The sequence below is a fragment of the Sander vitreus genome, unplaced genomic scaffold (genome assembly GCF_031162955.1).
Source record: "Sander vitreus isolate 19-12246 unplaced genomic scaffold, sanVit1 ctg562_0, whole genome shotgun sequence".
Taxonomy (NCBI): Eukaryota; Metazoa; Chordata; class Actinopteri; order Perciformes; family Percidae; genus Sander; species Sander vitreus.
Genome location: NW_027595659.1, coordinates 1 through 25,788, shown reverse-complemented (window position 1 = coordinate 25,788; position 25,788 = coordinate 1). Strand labels below are relative to the sequence as shown.

At 39.6% G+C, this 25,788-nt stretch overlaps 20 non-coding genes and 5 pseudogenes across 20 annotated transcripts; all 25 read left to right on the top strand.

Annotated features, from left to right (window-relative positions):
* The first annotated feature begins 720 nt into the window (after window positions 1-720).
* On the top strand, window positions 721-840 carry LOC144514395 (5S ribosomal RNA; annotated as a pseudogene).
* An 879-nt stretch (window positions 841-1,719) lies between these two features.
* On the top strand, window positions 1,720-1,838 carry LOC144514375 (5S ribosomal RNA). Its single transcript, XR_013501341.1, has one exon. It is a non-coding gene; the product is annotated as a 5S ribosomal RNA (ribosomal RNA).
* Window positions 1,839-2,717: 879 nt separating this feature from the next.
* LOC144514377 (5S ribosomal RNA) lies at window positions 2,718-2,837 on the top strand. Its single transcript, XR_013501343.1, has one exon. It is a non-coding gene; the product is annotated as a 5S ribosomal RNA (ribosomal RNA).
* An 879-nt stretch (window positions 2,838-3,716) lies between these two features.
* LOC144514392 (5S ribosomal RNA) lies at window positions 3,717-3,836 on the top strand (annotated as a pseudogene).
* An 869-nt stretch (window positions 3,837-4,705) lies between these two features.
* Window positions 4,706-4,823, top strand: LOC144514379 (5S ribosomal RNA). Its single transcript, XR_013501345.1, has one exon. It is a non-coding gene; the product is annotated as a 5S ribosomal RNA (ribosomal RNA).
* An 872-nt stretch (window positions 4,824-5,695) lies between these two features.
* Window positions 5,696-5,814, top strand: LOC144514380 (5S ribosomal RNA). The gene has a single exon (XR_013501346.1). It is a non-coding gene; the product is annotated as a 5S ribosomal RNA (ribosomal RNA).
* Window positions 5,815-6,692: 878 nt separating this feature from the next.
* LOC144514389 (5S ribosomal RNA) lies at window positions 6,693-6,811 on the top strand. Its single transcript, XR_013501355.1, has one exon. It is a non-coding gene; the product is annotated as a 5S ribosomal RNA (ribosomal RNA).
* An 878-nt stretch (window positions 6,812-7,689) lies between these two features.
* Window positions 7,690-7,808, top strand: LOC144514388 (5S ribosomal RNA). Its single transcript, XR_013501354.1, has one exon. It is a non-coding gene; the product is annotated as a 5S ribosomal RNA (ribosomal RNA).
* An 878-nt stretch (window positions 7,809-8,686) lies between these two features.
* LOC144514390 (5S ribosomal RNA) lies at window positions 8,687-8,806 on the top strand. Its single transcript, XR_013501356.1, has one exon. It is a non-coding gene; the product is annotated as a 5S ribosomal RNA (ribosomal RNA).
* An 882-nt stretch (window positions 8,807-9,688) lies between these two features.
* On the top strand, window positions 9,689-9,807 carry LOC144514387 (5S ribosomal RNA). Its single transcript, XR_013501353.1, has one exon. It is a non-coding gene; the product is annotated as a 5S ribosomal RNA (ribosomal RNA).
* Window positions 9,808-10,677: 870 nt separating this feature from the next.
* On the top strand, window positions 10,678-10,797 carry LOC144514394 (5S ribosomal RNA; annotated as a pseudogene).
* Window positions 10,798-11,663: 866 nt separating this feature from the next.
* On the top strand, window positions 11,664-11,783 carry LOC144514393 (5S ribosomal RNA; annotated as a pseudogene).
* Window positions 11,784-12,647: 864 nt separating this feature from the next.
* On the top strand, window positions 12,648-12,767 carry LOC144514381 (5S ribosomal RNA). The gene has a single exon (XR_013501347.1). It is a non-coding gene; the product is annotated as a 5S ribosomal RNA (ribosomal RNA).
* Window positions 12,768-13,644: 877 nt separating this feature from the next.
* Window positions 13,645-13,764, top strand: LOC144514376 (5S ribosomal RNA). The gene has a single exon (XR_013501342.1). It is a non-coding gene; the product is annotated as a 5S ribosomal RNA (ribosomal RNA).
* An 871-nt stretch (window positions 13,765-14,635) lies between these two features.
* On the top strand, window positions 14,636-14,754 carry LOC144514385 (5S ribosomal RNA). Its single transcript, XR_013501351.1, has one exon. It is a non-coding gene; the product is annotated as a 5S ribosomal RNA (ribosomal RNA).
* An 879-nt stretch (window positions 14,755-15,633) lies between these two features.
* LOC144514391 (5S ribosomal RNA) lies at window positions 15,634-15,753 on the top strand. The gene has a single exon (XR_013501357.1). It is a non-coding gene; the product is annotated as a 5S ribosomal RNA (ribosomal RNA).
* Window positions 15,754-16,633: 880 nt separating this feature from the next.
* LOC144514399 (5S ribosomal RNA) lies at window positions 16,634-16,753 on the top strand. Its single transcript, XR_013501360.1, has one exon. It is a non-coding gene; the product is annotated as a 5S ribosomal RNA (ribosomal RNA).
* Window positions 16,754-17,622: 869 nt separating this feature from the next.
* Window positions 17,623-17,741, top strand: LOC144514386 (5S ribosomal RNA). Its single transcript, XR_013501352.1, has one exon. It is a non-coding gene; the product is annotated as a 5S ribosomal RNA (ribosomal RNA).
* An 879-nt stretch (window positions 17,742-18,620) lies between these two features.
* LOC144514397 (5S ribosomal RNA) lies at window positions 18,621-18,740 on the top strand. The gene has a single exon (XR_013501358.1). It is a non-coding gene; the product is annotated as a 5S ribosomal RNA (ribosomal RNA).
* Window positions 18,741-19,619: 879 nt separating this feature from the next.
* LOC144514384 (5S ribosomal RNA) lies at window positions 19,620-19,738 on the top strand. Its single transcript, XR_013501350.1, has one exon. It is a non-coding gene; the product is annotated as a 5S ribosomal RNA (ribosomal RNA).
* Window positions 19,739-20,615: 877 nt separating this feature from the next.
* Window positions 20,616-20,734, top strand: LOC144514383 (5S ribosomal RNA). The gene has a single exon (XR_013501349.1). It is a non-coding gene; the product is annotated as a 5S ribosomal RNA (ribosomal RNA).
* Window positions 20,735-21,612: 878 nt separating this feature from the next.
* Window positions 21,613-21,730, top strand: LOC144514378 (5S ribosomal RNA). The gene has a single exon (XR_013501344.1). It is a non-coding gene; the product is annotated as a 5S ribosomal RNA (ribosomal RNA).
* An 875-nt stretch (window positions 21,731-22,605) lies between these two features.
* On the top strand, window positions 22,606-22,726 carry LOC144514396 (5S ribosomal RNA; annotated as a pseudogene).
* Window positions 22,727-23,603: 877 nt separating this feature from the next.
* LOC144514382 (5S ribosomal RNA) lies at window positions 23,604-23,722 on the top strand. The gene has a single exon (XR_013501348.1). It is a non-coding gene; the product is annotated as a 5S ribosomal RNA (ribosomal RNA).
* Window positions 23,723-24,595: 873 nt separating this feature from the next.
* LOC144514398 (5S ribosomal RNA) lies at window positions 24,596-24,715 on the top strand. Its single transcript, XR_013501359.1, has one exon. It is a non-coding gene; the product is annotated as a 5S ribosomal RNA (ribosomal RNA).
* The last annotated feature ends 1,073 nt before the right edge of the window (window positions 24,716-25,788 follow it).

Genomic DNA, 25,788 nt, shown 5'->3' with positions numbered 1-25,788 from the left:
TGAACAGAGATTGCCATCTAGTGAGCTTAGAAAATAAAGACAGTGGTTTGCAAAGCTTCATTTCACCATCGCCAGAGGGCGCTACTCCTCCTTTGCTGGAGACAGAGCTGACAAGGAAACTGTACGGAGGATGCAACTGGAAGCAACATCTTTAATTAAAACTAAAATAAACAACCTCACAGTGTTCAACAATTCAAGTAGGAGTTCATGCACTTTGACCATGAATTCTTTGTTCTTGTTCTTCAAGATTGTGCCGATCTGGATAGTTTTGAAATCAAAGATATCTACATTTTGGATCATGCAAATTTACGGAAGATCTACAAGTCACTCAAGTCTGAGTAAAGGTAAAGTTCAAAAGAATTGAGAAATAATTACAGTAATGAAAAAAATAAACATGGAAATACATACATGTAAGAATACATATAGCAACAGGCTAAATGAATGAATAAATATGGAACAAAACAAATGAAAGAATGCTTAAAAATACAGCAGTGTTAATTACAGTACCGAAAAAAAAGAGAGCAAAAAAAGCAATTCAACTTGTTGGTTCAAGATGAATGTAGTTGAACTACCAGAGAGCTACTGCAAAATGTATAGGTGCACTACTAGTGTGATTACATGTAGTTGAGTACTCCTCAACCCCAAACTGCGCTCTTCAACAGTTTTGAGAACCTCTGGGGTTCATCGTCTTTAAATAGCTTGTTTTCACTTGGTACACTCGCTTACGGCCATACCACTCCTGAACACGCCCGATCTCGGTCCGATCTCGGAAGCTAGCAGGGTCGGGCCGGGTCAGTACTTGGATGGGAGACCGCCTGGGAATACCCGGTGCTGTAAGCTTTTCTTTTCCGTCAGCAGAGGGCGCTAGTAATGGTCAAATGAAGCAAAGCAAAACACTGTCTTCATTTTTCTGAGCTCACTAGATGCCACTTTCTGTTCAACAAAGGGTTGAAAACACACTGAATTGCCATTCCTTTAACCCTTTTCTTTGAACAGAGATTGCCATCTAGTGAGCTTAGAAAAATAAAGACAGTGGTTTGCAAAGCTTCATTTCACTATCGCCAGAGGGCGCTACTCCTCCTTTGCTGGAGACAGAGCTGACAAGGAAACTGTACGGAGGATGCAACTTTTTTTTTGGGAAGCAACATCTTTAATTAAAACTAAAATAAACAACCTCACAGTGTTCAACAATTCAAGTAGGAGTTCATGCACTTTGACCATGAATTCTTTGTTCTTGTTCTTCAAGATTGTGCCGATCTGGATAGTTTTGAAATCAAAGATATCTACATTTTGGATCATGCAAATTTACGGAAGATCGACAAGTCACTCAAGTCTGAGTAAAGGTAAAGTTCAAAAGAATTGAGAAATAATTACAGTAATGAAAAAAATAAACATGGAAATACATACATGTAAGAATACATATAGCAACAGGCTAAATGAATGAATAAATATGGAACAAAACAAATGAAAGAATGCTTAAAAAATACAGCAGTGTTAATTACAGTACCGAAAAAAAAGAGAGCAAAAAAGCAATTCAACTTGTTGGTTCGAAGATGAATGTAGTTGAACTACCAGAGAGCTACTGCAAAATGTATAGGTGCACTACTAGTGTGATTACATGTAGTTGAGTACTCCTCAACCCCAAACTGCGTCTTCAACAGTTTTGAGAACCTCTGGGGTTCATCGTCTTTAAATAGCTTGTTTTCACTTGGTACACTCGCTTACGGCCATACCACCCTGAACACGCCCGATCTCGTCCGATCTCGGAAGCTAAGCAGGGTCGGGCCGGGTCAGTACTTGGATGGGAGACCGCCTGGGAATACCCGGTGCTGTAAGCTTTTTCTTTTCCGTCAGCAGAGGGCGCTAGTAATGGTCAAATGAAGCAAAGCAAAACACTGTCTTCATTTTTCTGAGCTCACTAGATGCCACTTTCTGTTCAACAAAGGGTTGAAAACACACTGAATTGCCATTCCTTTAACCCTTTTCTTTGAACAGAGATTGCCATCTAGTGAGCTTAGAAAATAAAGACAGTGGTTTGCAAAGCTTCATTTCACCATCGCCAGAGGGCGCTACTCCTCCTTTGCTGGAGACAGAGCTGACAAGGAAACTGTACGGAGGATGCAACTTTTTTTTTGGAAGCAACATCTTTAATTAAAACTAAAATAAACAACCTCACAGTGTTCAACAATTCAAGTAGGAGTTCATGCACTTTGACCATGAATTCTTTGTTCTTGTTCTTCAAGATTGTGCCGATCTGGATAGTTTTGAAATCAAAGATATCTACATTTTGGATCATGCAAATTTACGGAAGATCGACAAGTCACTCAAGTCTGAGTAAAGGTAAAGTTCAAAAGAATTGAGAAATAATTACAGTAATGAAAAAAATAAACATGGAAATACATACATGTAAGAATACATATAGCAACAGGCTAAATGAATGAATAAATATGGAACAAAACAAATGAAAGAATGCTTAAAAAATACAGCAGTGTTAATTACAGTACCGAAAAAAAAGAGAGCAAAAAAAGCAATTCAACTTGTTGGTTCGAAGATGAATGTAGTTGAACTACCAGAGAGCTACTGCAAAATGTATAGGTGCACTACTAGTGTGATTACATGTAGTTGAGTACTCCTCAACCCCAAACTGCGTCTTCAACAGTTTTGAGAACCTCTGGGGTTCATCGTCTTTAAATAGCTTGTTTTCACTTGGTACACTCGCTTACGGCCATACCACTCCTGAACACGCCCGATCTCGTCCGATCTCGGAAGCTAAGCAGGGTCGGGCCGGGTCAGTACTTGGATGGGAGACCGCCTGGGAATACCCGGTGCTGTAAGCTTTTTTCTTTCCGTCAGCAGAGGGCGCTAGTAATGGTCAAATGAAGCAAAGCAAAACACTGTCTTCATTTTCTGAGCTCACTAGATGCCACTTTCTGTTCAACAAAGGGTTGAAAACACACTGAATTGCCATTCCTTTAACCCTTTTCTTTGAACAGAGATTGCCATCTAGTGAGCTTAGAAAATAAAGACAGTGGTTTGCAAAGCTTCATTTCACCATCGCCAGAGGGCGCTACTCCTCCTTTGCTGGAGACAGAGCTGACAAGGAAACTGTACGGAGGATGCAACTTTTTTTTTGGGAAGCAACATCTTTAATTAAAACTAAAATAAACAACCTCACAGTGTTCAACAATTCAAGTAGGAGTTCATGCACTTTGACCATGAATTCTTTGTTCTTGTTCTTCAAGATTGTGCCGATCTGGATAGTTTTGAAATCAAAGATATCTACATTTTGGATCATGCAAATTTACGGAAGACGACAAGTCACTCAAGTCTGAGTAAAGGTAAAGTTCAAAAGAATTGAGAAATAATTACAGTAATGAAAAAAATAAACATGGAAATACATACATGTAAGAATACATATAGCAACAGGCTAAATGAATGAATAAATATGGAACAAAACAAATGAAAGAATGCTTAAAAAATACAGCAGTGTTAATTACAGTACCGAAAAAAAAGAGAGCAAAAAAAGCAATTCAACTTGTTGGTTCGAAGATGAATGTAGTTGAACTACCAGAGAGCTACTGCAAAATGTATAGGTGCACTACTAGTGTGATTACATGTAGTTGAGTACTCCTCAACCCCAAACTGCGCTCTTCAACAGTTTTGAGAACCTCTGGGGTTCATCGTCTTTAAATAGCTTGTTTTCACTTGGTACACTCGCTACGGGCCATACCACTCCTGAACACGCCCGATCTCGTCCGATCTCGGAAGCTAAGCAGGGTCGGGCCGGGTCAGTACTTGGATGGGAGACCGCCTGGGAATACCCGGTGCTGTAAGCTTTTTCTTTTCCGTCAGCAGAGGGCGCTAGTAATGGTCAAATGAAGCAAAGCAAAACACTGTCTTCATTTTTCTGAGCTCACTAGATGCCACTTTCTGTTCAACAAAGGGTTGAAAACACACTGAATTGCCATTCCTTTAACCCTTTTCTTTGAACAGAGATTGCCATCTAGTGAGCTTAGAAAATAAAGACAGTGGTTTGCAAAGCTTCATTTCACCATCGCCAGAGGGCGCTACTCCTCCTTTGCTGGAGACAGAGCTGACAAGGAAACTGTACGGAGGATGCAACTGGAAGCAACATCTTTAATTAAAACTAAAATAAACAACCTCACAGTGTTCAACAATTCAAGTAGGAGTTCATGCACTTTGACCATGAATTCTTTGTTCTTGTTCTTCAAGATTGTGCCGATCTGGATAGTTTTGAAATCAAAGATATCTACATTTTGGATCATGCAAATTTACGGAAGACGACAAGTCACTCAAGTCTGAGTAAAGGTAAAGTTCAAAAGAATTGAGAAATAATTACAGTAATGAAAAAAATAAACATGGAAATACATACATGTAAGAATACATATAGCAACAGGCTAAATGAATGAATAAATATGGAACAAAAACAAATGAAAGAATGCTTAAAAAATACAGCAGTGTTAATTACAGTACCGAAAAAAAAGAGCAAAAAAAGCAATTCAACTTGTTGGTTCGAAGATGAATGTAGTTGAACTACCAGAGAGCTACTGCAAAATGTATAGGTGCACTACTAGTGTGATTACATGTAGTTGAGTACTCCTCAACCCCAAACTGCGTCTTCAACAGTTTTGAGAACCTCTGGGGTTCATCGCCTTTAAATAGCTTGTTTTCACTTGGTACACTCGCTACGGCCATACCACCCTGAACACGCCCGATCTCGTCCGATCTCGGAAGCTAAGCAGGGTCGGGCCGGGTCAGTACTTGGATGGGAGACCGCCTGGGAATACCCGGTGCTGTAAGCTTTTTCTTTTTCCGTCAGCAGAGGGCGCTAGTAATGGTCAAATGAAGCAAAGCAAAACACTGTCTTCATTTTCTGAGCTCACTAGATGCCACTTTCTGTTCAACAAAGGGTTGAAAACACACTGAATTGCCATTCCTTTAACCCTTTTCTTTGAACAGAGATTGCCATCTAGTGAGCTTAGAAAATAAAGACAGTGGTTTGCAAAGCTTCATTTCACCATCGCCAGAGGGCGCTACTCCTCCTTTGCTGGAGACAGAGCTGACAAGGAAACTGTACGGAGGATGCAACTGGAAGCAACATCTTTAATTAAAACTAAAATAAACAACCTCACAGTGTTCAACAATTCAAGTAGGAGTTCATGCACTTTGACCATGAATTCTTTGTTCTTGTTCTTCAAGATTGTGCCGATCTGGATAGTTTTGAAATCAAAGATATCTACATTTTGGATCATGCAAATTTACGGAAGATCTACAAGTCACTCAAGTCTGAGTAAAGGTAAAGTTCAAAAGAATTGAGAAATAATTACAGTAATGAAAAAAATAAACATGGAAATACATACATGTAAGAATACATATAGCAACAGGCTAAATGAATGAATAAATATGGAACAAAACAAATGAAAGAATGCTTAAAAAATACAGCAGTGTTAATTACAGTACCGAAAAAAAAGAGAGCAAAAAAAGCAATTCAACTTGTTGGTTCGAAGATGAATGTAGTTGAACTACCAGAGAGCTACTGCAAAATGTATAGGTGCACTACTAGTGTGATTACATGTAGTTGAGTACTCCTCAACCCCAAACTGCGTCTTTCAACAGTTTTGAGAACCTCTGGGGTTCATCGTCTTTAAATAGCTTGTTTTTCACTTGGTACACTCGCTACGGCCATACCACCCTGAACACGCCCGATCTCGTCCGATCTCGGAAGCTAAGCAGGGTCGGGCCGGGTCAGTACTTGGATGGGAGACCGCCTGGGAATACCCGGTGCTGTGCTTTTTTCTTTCCGTCAGCAGAGGGCGCTAGTAATGGTCAAATGAAGCAAAGCAAAACACTGTCTTCATTTTTCTGAGCTCACTAGATGCCACTTTCTGTTCAACAAAGGGTTGAAAACACACTGAATTGCCATTCCTTTAACCCTTTTCTTTGAACAGAGATTGCCATCTAGTGAGCTTAGAAAAATAAAGACAGTGGTTTGCAAAGCTTCATTTCACCATCGCCAGAGGGCGCTACTCCTCCTTTGCTGGAGACAGAGCTGACAAGGAAACTGTACGGAGGATGCAACTTTTTTTTTGGAAGCAACATCTTTAATTAAAACTAAAATAAACAACCTCACAGTGTTCAACAATTCAAGTAGGAGTTCATGCACTTTGACCATGAATTCTTTGTTCTTGTTCTTCAAGATTGTGCCGATCTGGATAGTTTTGAAATCAAAGATATCTACATTTTGGATCATGCAAATTTACGGAAGATCTACAAGTCACTCAAGTCTGAGTAAAGGTAAAGTTCAAAAGAATTGAGAAATAATTACAGTAATGAAAAAAATAAACATGGAAATACATACATGTAAGAATACATATAGCAACAGGCTAAATGAATGAATAAATATGGAACAAAACAAATGAAAGAATGCTTAAAAAATACAGCAGTGTTAATTACAGTACCGAAAAAAAAGAGAGCAAAAAAAGCAATTCAACTTGTTGGTTCGAAGATGAATGTAGTTGAACTACCAGAGAGCTACTGCAAAATGTATAGGTGCACTACTAGTGTGATTACATGTAGTTGAGTACTCCTCAACCCCAAACTGCGTCTTCAACAGTTTTGAGAACCTCTGGGGTTCATCGCCTTTAAATAGCTTGTTTTCACTTGGTACACTCGCTACGGCCATACCACTCCTGAACACGCCCGATCTCGTCCGATCTCGGAAGCTAAGCAGGGTCGGGCCGGGTCAGTACTTGGATGGGAGACCGCCTGGGAATACCCGGTGCTGTAAGCTTTTTCTTTCCGTCAGCAGAGGGCGCTAGTAATGGTCAAATGAAGCAAAGCAAAACACTGTCTTCATTTTCTGAGCTCACTAGATGCCACTTTCTGTTCAACAAAGGGTTGAAAACACACTGAATTGCCATTCCTTTAACCCTTTTCTTTGAACAGAGATTGCCATCTAGTGAGCTTAGAAAATAAAGACAGTGGTTTGCAAAGCTTCATTTCACCATCGCCAGAGGGCGCTACTCCTCCTTTGCTGGAGACAGAGCTGACAAGGAAACTGTACGGAGGATGCAACTTTTTTTTTGGAAGCAACATCTTTAATTAAAACTAAAATAAACAACCTCACAGTGTTCAACAATTCAAGTAGGAGTTCATGCACTTTGACCATGAATTCTTTGTTCTTGTTCTTCAAGATTGTGCCGATCTGGATAGTTTTGAAATCAAAGATATCTACATTTTGGATCATGCAAATTTACGGAAGATCTACAAGTCACTCAAGTCTGAGTAAAGGTAAAGTTCAAAAGAATTGAGAAATAATTACAGTAATGAAAAAATAAACATGGAAATACATACATGTAAGAATACATATAGCAACAGGCTAAATGAATGAATAAATATGGAACAAAACAAATGAAAGAATGCTTAAAAAATACAGCAGTGTTAATTACAGTACCGAAAAAAAAGAGAGCAAAAAAAGCAATTCAACTTGTTGGTTCGAAGATGAATGTAGTTGAACTACCAGAGAGCTACTGCAAAAATGTATAGGTGCACTACTAGTGTGATTACATGTAGTTGAGTACTCCTCAACCCCCAAACTGCGTCTTCAACAGTTTTGAGAACCTCTGGGGTTCATCGCCTTTAAATAGCTTGTTTTCACTTGGTACACTCGCTACGGCCATACCACTCCTGAACACGCCCGATCTCGTCCGATCTCGGAAGCTAAGCAGGGTCGGGCCGGGTCAGTACTTGGATGGGAGACCGCCTGGGAATACCCGGTGCTGTAAGCTTTTTCTTTTCCGTCAGCAGAGGGCGCTAGTAATGGTCAAATGAAGCAAAGCAAAACACTGTCTTCATTTTTCTGAGCTCACTAGATGCCACTTTCTGTTCAACAAAGGGTTGAAAACACACTGAATTGCCATTCCTTTAACCCTTTTCTTTGAACAGAGATTGCCATCTAGTGAGCTTAGAAAATAAAGACAGTGGTTTGCAAAGCTTCATTTCACCATCGCCAGAGGGCGCTACTCCTCCTTTGCTGGAGACAGAGCTGACAAGGAAACTGTACGGAGGATGCAACTTTTTTTTTGGAAGCAACATCTTTAATTAAAACTAAAATAAACAACCTCACAGTGTTCAACAATTCAAGTAGGAGTTCATGCACTTTGACCATGAATTCTTTGTTCTTGTTCTTCAAGATTGTGCCGATCTGATAGTTTTGAAATCAAAGATATCTACATTTTGGATCATGCAAATTTACGGAAGATCTACAAGTCACTCAAGTCTGAGTAAAGGTAAAGTTCAAAAGAATTGAGAAATAATTACAGTAATGAAAAAAATAAACATGGAAATACATACATGTAAGAATACATATAGCAACAGGCTAAATGAATGAATAAATATGGAACAAAACAAATGAAAGAATGCTTAAAAAATACAGCAGTGTTAATTACAGTACCGAAAAAAAAGAGAGCAAAAAAAGCAATTCAACTTGTTGGTTCGAAGATGAATGTAGTTGAACTACCAGAGAGCTACTGCAAAATGTATAGGTGCACTACTAGTGTGATTACATGTAGTTGAGTACTCCTCAACCCCAAACTGCGTCTTCAACAGTTTTGAGAACCTCTGGGGTTCATCGTCTTTAAATAGCTTGTTTTCACTTGGTACACTCGCTACGGCCATACCACCCTCTGAACACGCCCGATCTCGTCCGATCTCGGAAGCTAAGCAGGGTCGGGCCGGGTCAGTACTTGGATGGGAGACCGCCTGGGAATACCCGGTGCTGTAAGCTTTTTCTTTTCCGTCAGCAGAGGGCGCTAGTAATGGTCAAATGAAGCAAAGCAAAACACTGTCTTCATTTTTCTGAGCTCACTAGATGCCACTTTCTGTTCAACAAAGGGTTGAAAACACACTGAATTGCCATTCCTTTAACCCTTTTCTTTGAACAGAGATTGCCATCTAGTGAGCTTAGAAAAATAAAGACAGTGGTTTGCAAAGCTTCATTTCACCATCGCCAGAGGGCGCTACTCCTCCTTTGCTGGAGACAGAGCTGACAAGGAAACTGTACGGAGGATGCAACTTTTTTTTTGGAAGCAACATCTTTAATTAAAACTAAAATAAACAACCTCACAGTGTTCAACAATTCAAGTAGGAGTTCATGCACTTTGACCATGAATTCTTTGTTCTTGTTCTTCAAGATTGTGCCGATCTGGATAGTTTTGAAATCAAAGATATCTACATTTTGGATCATGCAAATTTACGGAAGATCGACAAGTCACTCAAGTCTGAGTAAAGGTAAAGTTCAAAAGAATTGAGAAATAATTACAGTAATGAAAAAAATAAACATGGAAATACATACATGTAAGAATACATATAGCAACAGGCTAAATGAATGAATAAATATGGAACAAAACAAATGAAAGAATGCTTAAAAAATACAGCAGTGTTAATTACAGTACCGAAAAAAAAGAGAGCAAAAAAAGCAATTCAACTTGTTGGTTCGAAGATGAATGTAGTTGAACTACCAGAGAGCTACTGCAAAATGTATAGGTGCACTACTAGTGTGATTACATGTAGTTGAGTACTCCTCAACCCCCAAACTGCGTCTTCAACAGTTTTGAGAACCTCTGGGGTTCATCGTCTTTAAATAGCTTGTTTTTCACTTGGTACACTCGCTACGGCCATACCACTCCTGAACACGCCCGATCTCGTCCGATCTCGGAAGCTAAGCAGGGTCGGGCCGGGTCAGTACTTGGATGGGAGACCGCCTGGGAATACCCGGTGCTGTAAGCTTTTTCTTTTCCGTCAGCAGAGGGCGCTAGTAATGGTCAAATGAAGCAAAGCAAAACACTGTCTTCATTTTCTGAGCTCACTAGATGCCACTTTCTGTTCAACAAAGGGTTGAAAAACACACTGAATTGCCATTCCTTTAACCCTTTTCTTTGAACAGAGATTGCCATCTAGTGAGCTTAGAAAAATAAAGACAGTGGTTTGCAAAGCTTCATTTCACCATCGCCAGAGGGCGCTACTCCTCCTTTGCTGGAGACAGAGCTGACAAGGAAACTGTACGGAGGATGCAACTGGAAGCAACATCTTTAATTAAAACTAAAATAAACAACCTCACAGTGTTCAACAATTCAAGTAGGAGTTCATGCACTTTGACCATGAATTCTTTGTTCTTGTTCTTCAAGATTGTGCCGATCTGGATAGTTTTGAAATCAAAGATATCTACATTTTGGATCATGCAAATTTACGGAAGACGACAAGTCACTCAAGTCTGAGTAAAGGTAAAGTTCAAAAGAATTGAGAAATAATTACAGTAATGAAAAAAATAAACATGGAAATACATACATGTAAGAATACATATAGCAACAGGCTAAATGAATGAATAAATATGGAACAAAACAAATGAAAGAATGCTTAAAAAATACAGCAGTGTTAATTACAGTACCGAAAAAAAGAGAGCAAAAAAAGCAATTCAACTTGTTGGTTCGAAGATGAATGTAGTTGAACTACCAGAGAGCTACTGCAAAATGTATAGGTGCACTACTAGTGTGATTACATGTAGTTGAGTACTCCTCAACCCCCAAACTGCGTCTTCAACAGTTTTGAGAACCTCTGGGGTTCATCGTCTTTAAATAGCTTGTTTTCACTTGGTACACTCGCTACGGCCATACCACTCCTGAACACGCCCGATCTCGTCCGATCTCGGAAGCTAAGCAGGGTCGGGCCGGGTCAGTACTTGGATGGGAGACCGCCTGGGAATACCCGGTGCTGTGCTTTTTCTTTTCCGTCAGCAGAGGGCGCTAGTAATGGTCAAATGAAGCAAAGCAAAACACTGTCTTCATTTTCTGAGCTCACTAGATGCCACTTTCTGTTCAACAAAGGGTTGAAAACACACTGAATTGCCATTCCTTTAACCCTTTTCTTTGAACAGAGATTGCCATCTAGTGAGCTTAGAAAATAAAGACAGTGGTTTGCAAAGCTTCATTTCACTATCGCCAGAGGGCGCTACTCCTCCTTTGCTGGAGACAGAGCTGACAAGGAAACTGTACGGAGGATGCAACTGGAAGCAACATCTTTAATTAAAACTAAAATAAACAACCTCACAGTGTTCAACAATTCAAGTAGGAGTTCATGCACTTTGACCATGAATTCTTTGTTCTTGTTCTTCAAGATTGTGCCGATCTGGATAGTTTTGAAATCAAAGATATCTACATTTTGGATCATGCAAATTTACGGAAGACGACAAGTCACTCAAGTCTGAGTAAAGGTAAAGTTCAAAAGAATTGAGAAATAATTACAGTAATGAAAAAAATAAACATGGAAATACATACATGTAAGAATACATATAGCAACAGGCTAAATGAATGAATAAATATGGAACAAAACAAATGAAAGAATGCTTAAAAAATACAGCAGTGTTAATTACAGTACCGAAAAAAAGAGAGCAAAAAAAGCAATTCAACTTGTTGGTTCGAAGATGAATGTAGTTGAACTACCAGAGAGCTACTGCAAAATGTATAGGTGCACTACTAGTGTGATTACATGTAGTTGAGTACTCTCAACCCCAAACTGCGTCTTCAACAGTTTTGAGAACCTCTGGGGGTTCATCGTCTTTAAATAGCTTGTTTTTCACTTGGTACACTCGCTACGGCCATACCACTCCTGAACACGCCCGATCTCGTCCGATCTCGGAAGCTAAGCAGGGTCGGGCCGGGTCAGTACTTGGATGGGAGACCGCCTGGGAATACCCGGTGCTGTGCTTTTCTTTTCCGTCAGCAGAGGGCGCTAGTAATGGTCAAATGAAGCAAAGCAAAACACTGTCTTCATTTTCTGAGCTCACTAGATGCCACTTTCTGTTCAACAAAGGGTTGAAAAACACACTGAATTGCCATTCCTTTAACCCTTTTCTTTGAACAGAGATTGCCATCTAGTGAGCTTAGAAAATAAAGACAGTGGTTTGCAAAGCTTCATTTCACCATCGCCAGAGGGCGCTACTCCTCCTTTGCTGGAGACAGAGCTGACAAGGAAACTGTACGGAGGATGCAACTGGAAGCAACATCTTTAATTAAAACTAAAATAAACAACCTCACAGTGTTCAACAATTCAAGTAGGAGTTCATGCACTTTGACCATGAATTCTTTGTTCTTGTTCTTCAAGATTGTGCCGATCTGGATAGTTTTGAAATCAAAGATATCTACATTTTGGATCATGCAAATTTACGTGAAGACGACAAGTCACTCAAGTCTGAGTAAAGGTAAAGTTCAAAAGAATTGAGAAATAATTACAGTAATGAAAAAAATAAACATGGAAATACATACATGTAAGAATACATATAGCAACAGGCTAAATGAATGAATAAATATGGAACAAAACAAATGAAAGAATGCTTAAAAATACAGCAGTGTTAATTACAGTACCGAAAAAAAAGAGAGCAAAAAAGCAATTCAACTTGTTGGTTCGAAGATGAATGTAGTTGAACTACCAGAGAGCTACTGCAAAATGTATAGGTGCACTACTAGTGTGATTACATGTAGTTGAGTACTCTCAACCCCAAACTGCGTCTTCAACAGTTTTGAGAACCTCTGGGGTTCATCGTCTTTAAATAGCTTGTTTTCACTTGGTACACTCGCTACGGCCATACCACCCTGAACACGCCCCGATCTCGTCCGATCTCGGAAGCTAAGCAGGGTCGGGCCGGGTCAGTACTTGGATGGGAGACCGCCTGGGAATACCCGGTGCTGTAAGTTTTCTTTTCCGTCAGCAGAGGGCGCTAGTAATGGTCAAATGAAGCAAAGCAAAACACTGTCTTCATTTTCTGAGCTCACTAGATGCCACTCTTCTGTTCAACAAAGGGTTGAAAAACACACTGAATTGCCATTCCTTTAACCCTTTTCTTTGAACAGAGATTGCCATCTAGTGAGCTTAGAAAAATAAAGACAGTGGTTTGCAAAGCTTTCATTTCACCATCGCCAGAGGGCGCTACTCCTCCTTTGCTGGAGACAGAGCTGACAAGGAAAACTGTACGGAGGATGCAACTGCTTGGAAGCAACATCTTTAATTAAAACTAAAATAAACAACCTCACAGTGTTCAACAATTCAAGTAGGAGTTCATGCACTTTGACCATGAATTCTTTGTTCTTGTTCTTCAAGATTGTGCCGATCTGGATAGTTTTGAAATCAAAGATATCTACATTTTGGATCATGCAAATTTACGGAAGACGACAAGTCACTCAAGTCTGAGTAAAGGTAAAGTTCAAAAAGAATTGAGAAATAATTACAGTAATGAAAAAAATAAACATGGAAATACATACATGTAAGAATACATATAGCAACAGGCTAAAATGAATGAATAAATATGGAACAAAACAAATGAAAGAATGCTTAAAAATACAGCAGTGTTAATTACACTACCGAAAAAAAGAGAGCAAAAAAAGCAATTCAACTTGTTGGTTCGAAGATGAATGTAGTTGAACTACCAGAGAGCTACTGCAAAATGTATAGGTGCACTACTAGTGTGATTACATGTAGTTGAGTACTCCTCAACCCCAAACTGCGTCTTCAACAGTTTTGAGAACCTCTGGGGTTCATCGTCTTTAAATAGCTTGTTTTTCACTTGGTACACTCGCTTACGGCCATACCACTCCTGAACACGCCCGATCTCGTCCGATCTCGGAAGCTAAGCAGGGTCGGGCCGGGTCAGTACTTGGATGGGAGACCGCCTGGGAATACCCGGTGCTGTAAGCTTTTTCTTTCCGTCAGCAGAGGGCGCTAGTAATGGTCAAATGAAGCAGCAAAACACTGTCTTCATTTTTCTGAGCTCACTAGATGCCACTTTCTGTTCAACAAAGGGTTGAAAAACACACTGAATTGCCATTCCTTTAACCCTTTTCTTTGAACAGAGATTGCCATCTAGTGAGCTTAGAAAAATAAAGACAGTGGTTTGCAAAGCTTCATTTCACCATCGCCAGAGGGCGCTACTCCTCCTTTGCTGGAGACAGAGCTGACAAGGAAACTGTACGGAGGATGCAACTGGAAGCAACATCTTTAATTAAAACTAAAAATAAACAACCTCACAGTGTTCAACAATTCAAGTAGGAGTTCATGCACTTTGACCATGAATTCTTTGTTCTTGTTCTTCAAGATTGTGCCGATCTGGATAGTTTTGAAATCAAAGATATCTACATTTTGGATCATGCAAATTTACGTGAAGATCGACAAGTCACTCAAGTCTGAGTAAAGGTAAAGTTCAAAAAGAATTGAGAAATAATTACAGTAATGAAAAAAATAAACATGGAAATACATACATGTAAGAATACATATAGCAACAGGCTAAATGAATGAATAAATATGGAACAAAACAAATGAAAGAATGCTTAAAAAATACAGCAGTGTTAATTACAGTACCGAAAAAAAGAGAGCAAAAAAAGCAATTCAACTTGTTGGTTCGAAGATGAATGTAGTTGAACTACCAGAGAGCTACTGCAAAATGTATAGGTGCACTACTAGTGTGATTACATGTAGTTGAGTACTCTCAACCCCAAACTGCGTCTTCAACAGTTTTGAGAACCTCTGGGGTTCATCGTCTTTAAATAGCTTGTTTTCACTTGGTACACTCGCTACGGCCATACCACTCCTGAACACGCCCGATCTCGTCCGATCTCGGAAGCTAAGCAGGGTCGGGCCGGGTCAGTACTTGGATGGGAGACCGCCTGGGAATACCCGGTGCTGTAAGCTTTTTCTTTCCGTCAGCAGAGGGCGCTAGTAATGGTCAAATGAAGCAAAGCAAAACACTGTCTTCATTTTTCTGAGCTCACTAGATGCCACTTTCTGTTCAACAAAGGGTTGAAAAACACACTGAATTGCCATTCCTTTAACCCTTTTCTTTGAACAGAGATTGCCATCTAGTGAGCTTAGAAAATAAAGACAGTGGTTTGCAAAGCTTCATTTCACTCATCGCCAGAGGGCGCTACTCCTCCTTTGCTGGAGACAGAGCTGACAAGGAAACTGTACGGAGGATGCAACTTTTTTTTTGGAAGCAACATCTTTAATTAAAACTAAAATAAACAACCTCACAGTGTTCAACAATTCAAGTAGGAGTTCATGCACTTTGACCATGAATTCTTTGTTCTTGTTCTTCAAGATTGTGCCGATCTGGATAGTTTTGAAATCAAAGATATCTACATTTTGGATCATGCAAATTTACGGAAGATCTACAAGTCACTCAAGTCTGAGTAAAGGTAAAGTTCAAAAGAATTGAGAAATAATTACAGTAATGAAAAAAATAAACATGGAAATACATACATGTAAGAATACATATAGCAACAGGCTAAATGAATGAATAAATATGGAACAAAACAAATGAAAGAATGCTTAAAAATACAGCAGTGTTAATTACAGTACCGAAAAAAAAGAGAGCAAAAAAAGCAATTCAACTTGTTGGTTCGAAGATGAATGTAGTTGAACTACCAGAGAGCTACTGCAAAATGTATAGGTGCACTACTAGTGTGATTACATGTAGTTGAGTACTCCTCAACCCCAAACTGCGTCTTCAACAGTTTTGAGAACCTCTGGGGTTCATCGTCTTTAAATAGCTTGTTTTCACTTGGTACACTCGCTACGGCCATACCACTCCTGAACACGCCCGATCTCGTCCCGATCTCGGAAGCTAAGCAGGGTCGGGCCGGGTCAGTACTTGGATGGGAGACCGCCTGGGAATACCCGGTGCTGTAAGCTTTTTCTTTTCCGTCAGCAGAGGGCGCTAGTAATGGTCAAATGAAGCAAAGCAAAACACTGTCTTCATTTTTCTGAGCTCACTAGATGCCACTTTCTGTTCAACAAAGGGTTGAAAACACACTGAATTGCCATTCCTTTAACCCTTTTCTTTGAACAGAGATTGCCATCTAGTGAGCTTAGAAAATAAAGACAGTGGTTTGCAAAGCTTCATTTCACCATCGCCAGAGGGCGCTACTCCTCCTTTGCTGGAGACAGAGCTGACAAGGAAACTGTACGGAGGATGCAACTTTTTTTTTGGAAGCAACATCTTTAATTAAAACTAAAATAAACAACCTCACAGTGTTCAACAATTCAAGTAGGAGTTCATGCACTTTGACCATGAATTCTTTGTTCTTGTTCTTCAAGATTGTGCCGATCTGGATAGTTTTGAAATCAAAGATATCTACATTTTGGATCATGCAAATTTACGGAAGATCTACAAGTCACTCAAGTCTGAGTAAAGGTAAAGTTCAAAAGAATTGAGAAATAATTACAGTAATGAAAAAAATAAACATGGAAATACATACATGTAAGAATACATATAGCAACAGGCTAAATGAATGAATAAATATGGAACAAAAACAAATGAAAGAATGCTTAAAAAATACAGCAGTGTTAATTACAGTACCGAAAAAAAAGAGAGCAAAAAAAGCAATTCAACTTGTTGGTTCGAAGATGAATGTAGTTGAACTACCAGAGAGCTACTGCAAAATGTATAGGTGCACTACTAGTGTGATTACATGTAGTTGAGTACTCCTCAACCCCAAACTGCGTCTTCAACAGTTTTGAGAACCTCTGGGGTTCATCGTCTTTAAATAGCTTGTTTTCACTTGGTACACTCGCTTACGGCCATACCACTCCTGAACACGCCCGATCTCGTCCGATCTCGGAAGCTAAGCAGGGTCGGGCCGGGTCAGTACTTGGATGGGAGACCGCCTGGGAATACCCGGTGCTGTAAGCTTTTTCTTTTCCGTCAGCAGAGGGCGCTAGTAATGGTCAAATGAAGCAAAGCAAAACACTGTCTTCATTTTTCTGAGCTCACTAGATGCCACTTTCTGTTCAACAAAGGGTTGAAAACACACTGAATTGCCATTCCTTTAACCCTTTTCTTTGAACAGAGATTGCCATCTAGTGAGCTTAGAAAATAAAGACAGTGGTTTGCAAAGCTTCATTTCACCATCGCCAGAGGGCGCTACTCCTCCTTTGCTGGAGACAGAGCTGACAAGGAAACTGTACGGAGGATGCAACTGGAAGCAACATCTTTAATTAAAACTAAAATAAACAACCTCACAGTGTTCAACAATTCAAGTAGGAGTTCATGCACTTTGACCATGAATTCTTTGTTCTTGTTCTTCAAGATTGTGCCGATCTGGATAGTTTTGAAATCAAAGATATCTACATTTTGGATCATGCAAATTTACGGAAGATCTACAAGTCACTCAAGTCTGAGTAAAGGTAAAGTTCAAAAGAATTGAGAAATAATTACAGTAATGAAAAAAATAAACATGGAAATACATACATGTAAGAATACATATAGCAACAGGCTAAATGAATGAATAAATATGGAACAAAACAAATGAAAGAATGCTTAAAAAATACAGCAGTGTTAATTACAGTACCGAAAAAAAAGAGCAAAAAAAGCAATTCAACTTGTTGGTTCGAAGATGAATGTAGTTGAACTACCAGAGAGCTACTGCAAAATGTATAGGTGCACTACTAGTGTGATTACATGTAGTTGAGTACTCCTCAACCCCAAACTGCGTCTTCAACAGTTTTGAGAACCTCTGGGGTTCATCGCCTTTAAATAGCTTGTTTTCACTTGGTACACTCGCTTACGGCCATACCACCCTGAACACGCCCGATCTCGTCCGATCTCGGAAGCTAAGCAGGGTCGGGCCGGGTCAGTACTTGGATGGGAGACCGCCTGGGAATACCCGGTGCTGTAAGTTTTTTCTTTTTCCGTCAGCAGAGGGCGCTAGTAATGGTCAAATGAAGCAAAGCAAAACACTGTCTTCATTTTTCTGAGCTCACTAGATGCCACTTTCTGTTCAACAAAGGGTTGAAAACACACTGAATTGCCATTCCTTTAACCCTTTTCTTTGAACAGAGATTGCCATCTAGTGAGCTTAGAAAATAAAGACAGTGGTTTGCAAAGCTTCATTTCACTATCGCCAGAGGGCGCTACTCCTCCTTTGCTGGAGACAGAGCTGACAAGGAAACTGTACGGAGGATGCAACTTTTTTTTTGGAAGCAACATCTTTAATTAAAACTAAAATAAACAACCTCACAGTGTTCAACAATTCAAGTAGGAGTTCATGCACTTTGACCATGAATTCTTTGTTCTTGTTCTTCAAGATTGTGCCGATCTGGATAGTTTTGAAATCAAAGATATCTACATTTTGGATCATGCAAATTTACGGAAGACGACAAGTCACTCAAGTCTGAGTAAAGGTAAAGTTCAAAAGAATTGAGAAATAATTACAGTAATGAAAAAAATAAACATGGAAATACATACATGTAAGAATACATATAGCAACAGGCTAAATGAATGAATAAATATGGAACAAAACAAATGAAAGAATGCTTAAAAAATACAGCAGTGTTAATTACAGTACCGAAAAAAAAGAGAGCAAAAAAAGCAATTCAACTTGTTGGTTCGAAGATGAATGTAGTTGAACTACCAGAGAGCTACTGCAAAATGTATAGGTGCACTACTAGTGTGATTACATGTAGTTGAGTACTCCTCAACCCCAAACTGCGTCTTCAACAGTTTTGAGAACCTCTGGGGTTCATCGCCTTTAAATAGCTTGTTTTCACTTGGTACACTCGCTTACGGCCATACCACCCCTGAACACGCCCGATCTCGTCCGATCTCGGAAGCTAAGCAGGGTCGGGCCGGGTCAGTACTTGGATGGGAGACCGCCTGGGAATACCCGGTGCTGTAAGCTTTTTTCTTTCCGTCAGCAGAGGGCGCTAGTAATGGTCAAATGAAGCAAAGCAAAACACTGTCTTCATTTTCTGAGCTCACTAGATGCCACTTTCTGTTCAACAAAGGGTTGAAAACACACTGAATTGCCATTCCTTTAACCCTTTTCTTTGAACAGAGATTGCCATCTAGTGAGCTTAGAAAATAAAGACAGTGGTTTGCAAAGCTTCATTTCACCATCGCCAGAGGGCGCTACTCCTCCTTTGCTGGAGACAGAGCTGACAAGGAAACTGTACGGAGGATGCAACTTTTTTTTTGGAAGCAACATCTTTAATTAAAACTAAAATAAACAACCTCACAGTGTTCAACAATTCAAGTAGGAGTTCATGCACTTTGACCATGAATTCTTTGTTCTTGTTCTTCAAGATTGTGCCGATCTGGATAGTTTTGAAATCAAAGATATCTACATTTTTGGATCATGCAAATTTACGGAAGATCTACAAGTCACTCAAGTCTGAGTAAAGGTAAAGTTCAAAAGAATTGAGAAATAATTACAGTAATGAAAAAAATAAACATGGAAATACATACATGTAAGAATACATATAGCAACAGGCTAAATGAATGAATAAATATGGAACAAAAACAAATGAAAGAATGCTTAAAAATACAGCAGTGTTAATTACAGTACCGAAAAAAAAGAGAGCAAAAAAAGCAATTCAACTTGTTGGTTCGAAGATGAATGTAGTTGAACTACCAGAGAGCTACTGCAAAATGTATAGGTGCACTACTAGTGTGATTACATGTAGTTGAGTACTCCTCAACCCCAAACTGCGTCTTCAACAGTTTTGAGAACCTCTGGGGTTCATCGTCTTTAAATAGCTTGTTTTCACTTGGTACACTCGCTACGGCCATACCACTCCTGAACACGCCCGATCTCGTCCGATCTCGGAAGCTAAGCAGGGTCGGGCCGGGTCAGTACTTGGATGGGAGACCGCCTGGGAATACCCGGTGCTGTAAGCTTTTTCTTTTCCGTCAGCAGAGGGCGCTAGTAATGGTCAAATGAAGCAAAGCAAAACACTGTCTTCATTTTCTGAGCTCACTAGATGCCACTTTCTGTTCAACAAAGGGTTGAAAACACACTGAATTGCCATTCCTTTAACCCTTTTCTTTGAACAGAGATTGCCATCTAGTGAGCTTAGAAAATAAAGACAGTGGTTTGCAAAGCTTCATTTCACCATCGCCAGAGGGCGCTACTCCTCCTTTGCTGGAGACAGAGCTGACAAGGAAACTGTACGGAGGATGCAACTTTTTTTTTGGAAGCAACATCTTTAATTAAAACTAAAATAAACAACCTCACAGTGTTCAACAATTCAAGTAGGAGTTCATGCACTTTGACCATGAATTCTTTGTTCTTGTTCTTCAAGATTGTGCCGATCTGGATAGTTTTGAAATCAAAGATATCTACATTTTGGATCATGCAAATTTACGGAAGACGACAAGTCACTCAAGTCTGAGTAAAGGTAAAGTTCAAAAGAATTGAGAAATAATTACAGTAATGAAAAAAATAAACATGGAAATACATACATGTAAGAATACATATAGCAACAGGCTAAATGAATGAATAAATATGGAACAAAAACAAATGAAAGAATGCTTAAAAAATACAGCAGTGTTAATTACAGTACCGAAAAAAAGAGAGCAAAAAAAGCAATTCAACTTGTTGGTTCGAAGATGAATGTAGTTGAACTACCAGAGAGCTACTGCAAAATGTATAGGTGCACTACTAGTGTGATTACATGTAGTTGAGTACTCCTCAACCCCAAACTGCGTCTTCAACAGTTTTGAGAACCTCTGGGGTTCATCGCCTTTAAATAGCTTGTTTTCACTTGGTACACTCGCTACGGCCATACCACTCCTGAACACGCCCGATCTCGTCCGATCTCGGAAGCTAAGCAGGGTCGGGCCGGGTCAGTACTTGGATGGGAGACCGCCTGGGAATACCCGGTGCTGTAAGCTTTTTCTTTTCCGTCAGCAGAGGGCGCTAGTAATGGTCAAATGAAGCAAAGCAAAACACTGTCTTCATTTTCTGAGCTCACTAGATGCCACTTTCTGTTCAACAAAGGGTTGAAAACACACTGAATTGCCATTCCTTTAACCCTTTTCTTTGAACAGAGATTGCCATCTAGTGAGCTTAGAAAAATAAAGACAGTGGTTTGCAAAGCTTCATTTCACCATCGCCAGAGGGCGCTACTCCTCCTTTGCTGGAGACAGAGCTGACAAGGAAACTGTACGGAGGATGCAACTTTTTTTTTGGAAGCAACATCTTTAATTAAAACTAAAATAAACAACCTCACAGTGTTCAACAATTCAAGTAGGAGTTCATGCACTTTGACCATGAATTCTTTGTTCTTGTTCTTCAAGATTGTGCCGATCTGGATAGTTTTGAAATCAAAGATATCTACATTTTGGATCATGCAAATTTACGGAAGACTACAAGTCACTCAAGTCTGAGTAAAGGTAAAGTTCAAAAGAATTGAGAAATAATTACAGTAATGAAAAAAATAAACATGGAAATACATACATGTAAGAATACATATAGCAACAGGCTAAATGAATGAATAAATATGGAACAAAACAAATGAAAGAATGCTTAAAAAATACAGCAGTGTTAATTACAGTACCGAAAAAAAGAGAGCAAAAAAAGCAATTCAACTTGTTGGTTCGAAGATGAATGTAGTTGAACTACCAGAGAGCTACTGCAAAATGTATAGGTGCACTACTAGTGTGATTACATGTAGTTGAGTACTCCTCAACCCCCAAACTGCGTCTTCAACAGTTTTGAGAACCTCTGGGGTTCATCGCCTTTAAATAGCTTGTTTTCACTTGGTACACTCGCTACGGCCATACCACCCTGAACACGCCCGATCTCGTCCGATCTCGGAAGCTAAGCAGGGTCGGGCCGGGTCAGTACTTGGATGGGAGACCGCCTGGGAATACCCGGTGCTGTAAGCTTTTTTCTTTTCCGTCAGCAGAGGGCGCTAGTAATGGTCAAATGAAGCAAAGCAAAACACTGTCTTCATTTTCTGAGCTCACTAGATGCCACTTTCTGTTCAACAAAGGGTTGAAAACACACTGAATTGCCATTCCTTTAACCCTTTTCTTTGAACAGAGATTGCCATCTAGTGAGCTTAGAAAATAAAGACAGTGGTTTGCAAAGCTTCATTTCACCATCGCCAGAGGGCGCTACTCCTCCTTTGCTGGAGACAGAGCTGACAAGGAAACTGTACGGAGGATGCAACTTTTTTTTTGGGAAGCAACATCTTTAATTAAAACTAAAATAAACAACCTCACAGTGTTCAACAATTCAAGTAGGAGTTCATGCACTTTGACCATGAATTGATTTGTTCTTGTTCTTCAAGATTATGCCAATCTGGATAGTTTTGAAATCAAAGATATCTACATTTTGGATCATGCAAATTTACGGAAGACGACAAGTCACTCAAGTCTGAGTAAAGGTAAAGTTCAAAAGAATTGAGAAATAATTACAGTAATGAAAAAAATAAACATGGAAATACATACATGTAAGAATACATATAGCAACAGGCTAAATGAATGAATAAATATGGAACAAAACAAATGAAAGAATGCTTAAAAATACAGCAGTGTTAATTACAGTACCGAAAAAAAGAGCAAAAAAGCAATTCAACTTGTTGGTTCGAAGATGAATGTAGTTGAACTACCAGAGAGCTACTGCAAAATGTATAGGTGCACTACTAGTGTGATTACATGTAGTTGAGTACTCCTCAACCCCAAACTGCGTCTTCAACAGTTTTGAGAACCTCTGGGGTTCATCGTCTTTAAATAGCTTGTTTTCACTTGGTACACTCGCTACGGCCATACCACTCCCTGAACACGCCCGATCTCGTCCGATCTCGGAAGCTAAGCAGGGTCGGGCCGGGTCAGTACTCTGGATGGGAGACCGCCTGGGAATACCCGGTGCTGTAAGCTTTTTCTTTCCGTCAGCAGAGGGCGCTAGTAATGGTCAAATGAAGCAAAGCAAAACACTGTCTTCATTTTTCTGAGCTCACTAGATGCCACTTTCTGTTCAACAAAGGGTTGAAAACACACTGAATTGCCATTCCTTTAACCCTTTTCTTTGAACAGAGATTGCCATCTAGTGAGCTTAGAAAATAAAGACAGTGGTTTGCAAAGCTTCATTTCACATCGCCAGAGGGCGCTACTCCTCCTTTGCTGGAGACAGAGCTGACAAGGAAACTGTACGGAGGATGCAACTTTTTTTTTGGAAGCAACATCTTTAATTAAAACTAAAATAAACAACCTCACAGTGTTCAACAATTCAAGTAGGAGTTCATGCACTTTGACCATGAATTCTTTGTTCTTGTTCTTCAAGATTGTGCCGATCTGGATAGTTTTGAAATCAAAGATATCTACATTTTGGATCATGCAAATTTACGGAAGATCGACAAGTCACTCAAGTCTGAGTAAAGGTAAAGTTCAAAAGAATTGAGAAATAATTACAGTAATGAAAAAATAAAACATGGAAATACATACATGTAAGAATACATATAGCAACAGGCTAAATGAATGAATAAATATGGAACAAAACAAATGAAAGAATGCTTAAAAAATACAGCAGTGTTAATTACAGTACCGAAAAAAAGAGAGCAAAAAAAGCAATTCAACTTGTTGGTTCGAAGATGAATGTAGTTGAACTACCAGAGAGCTACTGCAAAATGTATAGGTGCACTACTAGTGTGATTACATGTAGTTGAGTACTCCTCAACCCCAAACTGCGCTCTTCAACAGTTTTGAGAACCTCTGGGGTTCATCAGTCTTTAAATAGCTTGTTTTCACTTGGTACACTCGCTACGGCCATACCACCCTGAACACGCCCGATCTCGTCCGATCTCGGAAGCTAGGCAGGGTCGGGCCGGGTCAGTACTTGGATGGGAGACCGCCTGGGAATACCCGGTGCTGTAAGTCTTTTCTTTCCGTCAGCAGAGGGCGCTAGTAATGGTCAAATGAAGCAAAGCAAAACACTGTCTTCATTTTCTGAGCTCACTAGATGCCACTTTCTGTTCAACAAAGGGTTGAAAAACACACTGAATTGCCATTCCTTTAACCCTTTTCTTTGAACAGAGATTGCCATCTAGTGAGCTTAGAAAAATAAAGACAGTGGTTTGCAAAGCTTCATTTCAATTATCGCCAGAGGGCGCTACTCCTCCTTTGCTGGAGACAGAGCTGACAAGGAAACTGTACGGAGGATGCAACTGGGAAGCAACATCTTTAATTAAAACTAAAATAAACAACCTCACAGTGTTCAACAATTCAAGTAGGAGTTCATGCACTTTGACCATGAATTCTTTGTTCTTGTTCTTCAAGATTGTGCCGATCTGGATAGTTTTGAAATCAAAGATATCTACATTTTGGATCATGCAAATTTACTGGAAGACGACAAGTCACTCAAGTCTGAGTAAAGGTAAAGTTCAAAAGAATTGAGAAATAATTACAGTAATGAAAAAATAAACATGGAAATACATACATGTAAGAATACATATAGCAACAGGCTAAATGAATGAATAAATATGGAACAAAACAAATGAAAGAATGCTTAAAAATACAGCAGTGTTAATTACAGTACCGAAAAAAAGAGAGCAAAAAAGCAATCCAACTTGTTGGTTCGAAGATGAATGTAGTTGAACTACCAGAGAGCTACTGCAAAATGTATAGGTGCACTACTAGTGTGATTACATGTAGTTGAGTACTCCTCAACCCCCAAACTGCGCTCTTCAACAGTTTTGAGAACCTCTGGGGTTCATCGCCTTTAAATAGCTTGTTTTTCACTTTGGTACACTCGCTTACGGCCATACCACTCCTGAACACGCCCGATCTCGTCCGATCTCGGAAGCTAAGCAGGGTCGGGCCGGGTCAGTACTTGGATGGGAGACCGCCTGGGAATACCCGGTGCTGTAAGCTTTTCTTTTTCCGTCAGCAGAGGGCGCTAGTAATGGTCAAATGAAGCAAAGCAAAACACTGTCTTCATTTTCTGAGCTCACTAGATGCCACTTTCTGTTCAACAAAGGGTTGAAAACACACTGAATTGCCATTCCTTTAACCCTTTTCTTTGAACAGAGATTGCCATCTAGTGAGCTTAGAAAATAAAGACAGTGGTTTGCAAAGCTCATTTCACTATCGCCAGAGGGCGCTACCTCCTCCTTTGCTGGAGACAGAGCTGATCAAGGAAACTGTACATGAGGATGCAACTTTTTTTTGGAAGCAACATCTTTAATTAAAACTAAAAATAAACAACCCCACAGTGTTCAACAATTCAAGTAGGAGTTCATGCACTTTGACCATGAATTCTTTGTTCTTGTTCTTCAAGATTGTGCCGATCTGATAGTTTTGAAATCAAAGATATCTACATTTTGGATCATGCAAATTTACTGAAGATCGACAAGTCACTCAAGTCTGAGTAAAGGTAAAGTTCAAAAGAATTGAGAAATAATTACAGTAATGAAAAAATAAACATGGAAATACATACATGTAAGAATACATATAGCAACAGGCTAAATGAATGAATAAATATGGAACAAAACAAATGAAAGAATGCTTAAAAATACAGCAGTGTTAATTACAGTACCGAAAAAAAGAGAGCAAAAAAGCAATTCAACTTGTTGGTTCAAGATGAATGTAGTTGAACTACCAGAGAGCTACTGCAAAATGTAGCAGGCGCGCTACTAGTGTGGATTACATGTAGCTGGAGTAATTCTCAACCCTCAAACTGCGTTTCTTTCAATCAGTTTTGAGAACCTCTGGGGTTCATCGTCTTTAAATAGCTTGTTTTCACTTGGTACACTCTGCTGCGGCCATACTACACTTGAACACGCCCGATCTCGTCCGATCTCGGAAGCTGCGGCAGGGTCGGGCCGGGTCAGCACTTGGATGAGACCGCCTGAATACCCGGTGCTGTAAGCTTTTCTTTTCCGTCAGCAGAGGGCGCTAGTAATGGTCAATGAAGCAAAGCAAAACACTGTCTTCAGTTTTTTCTG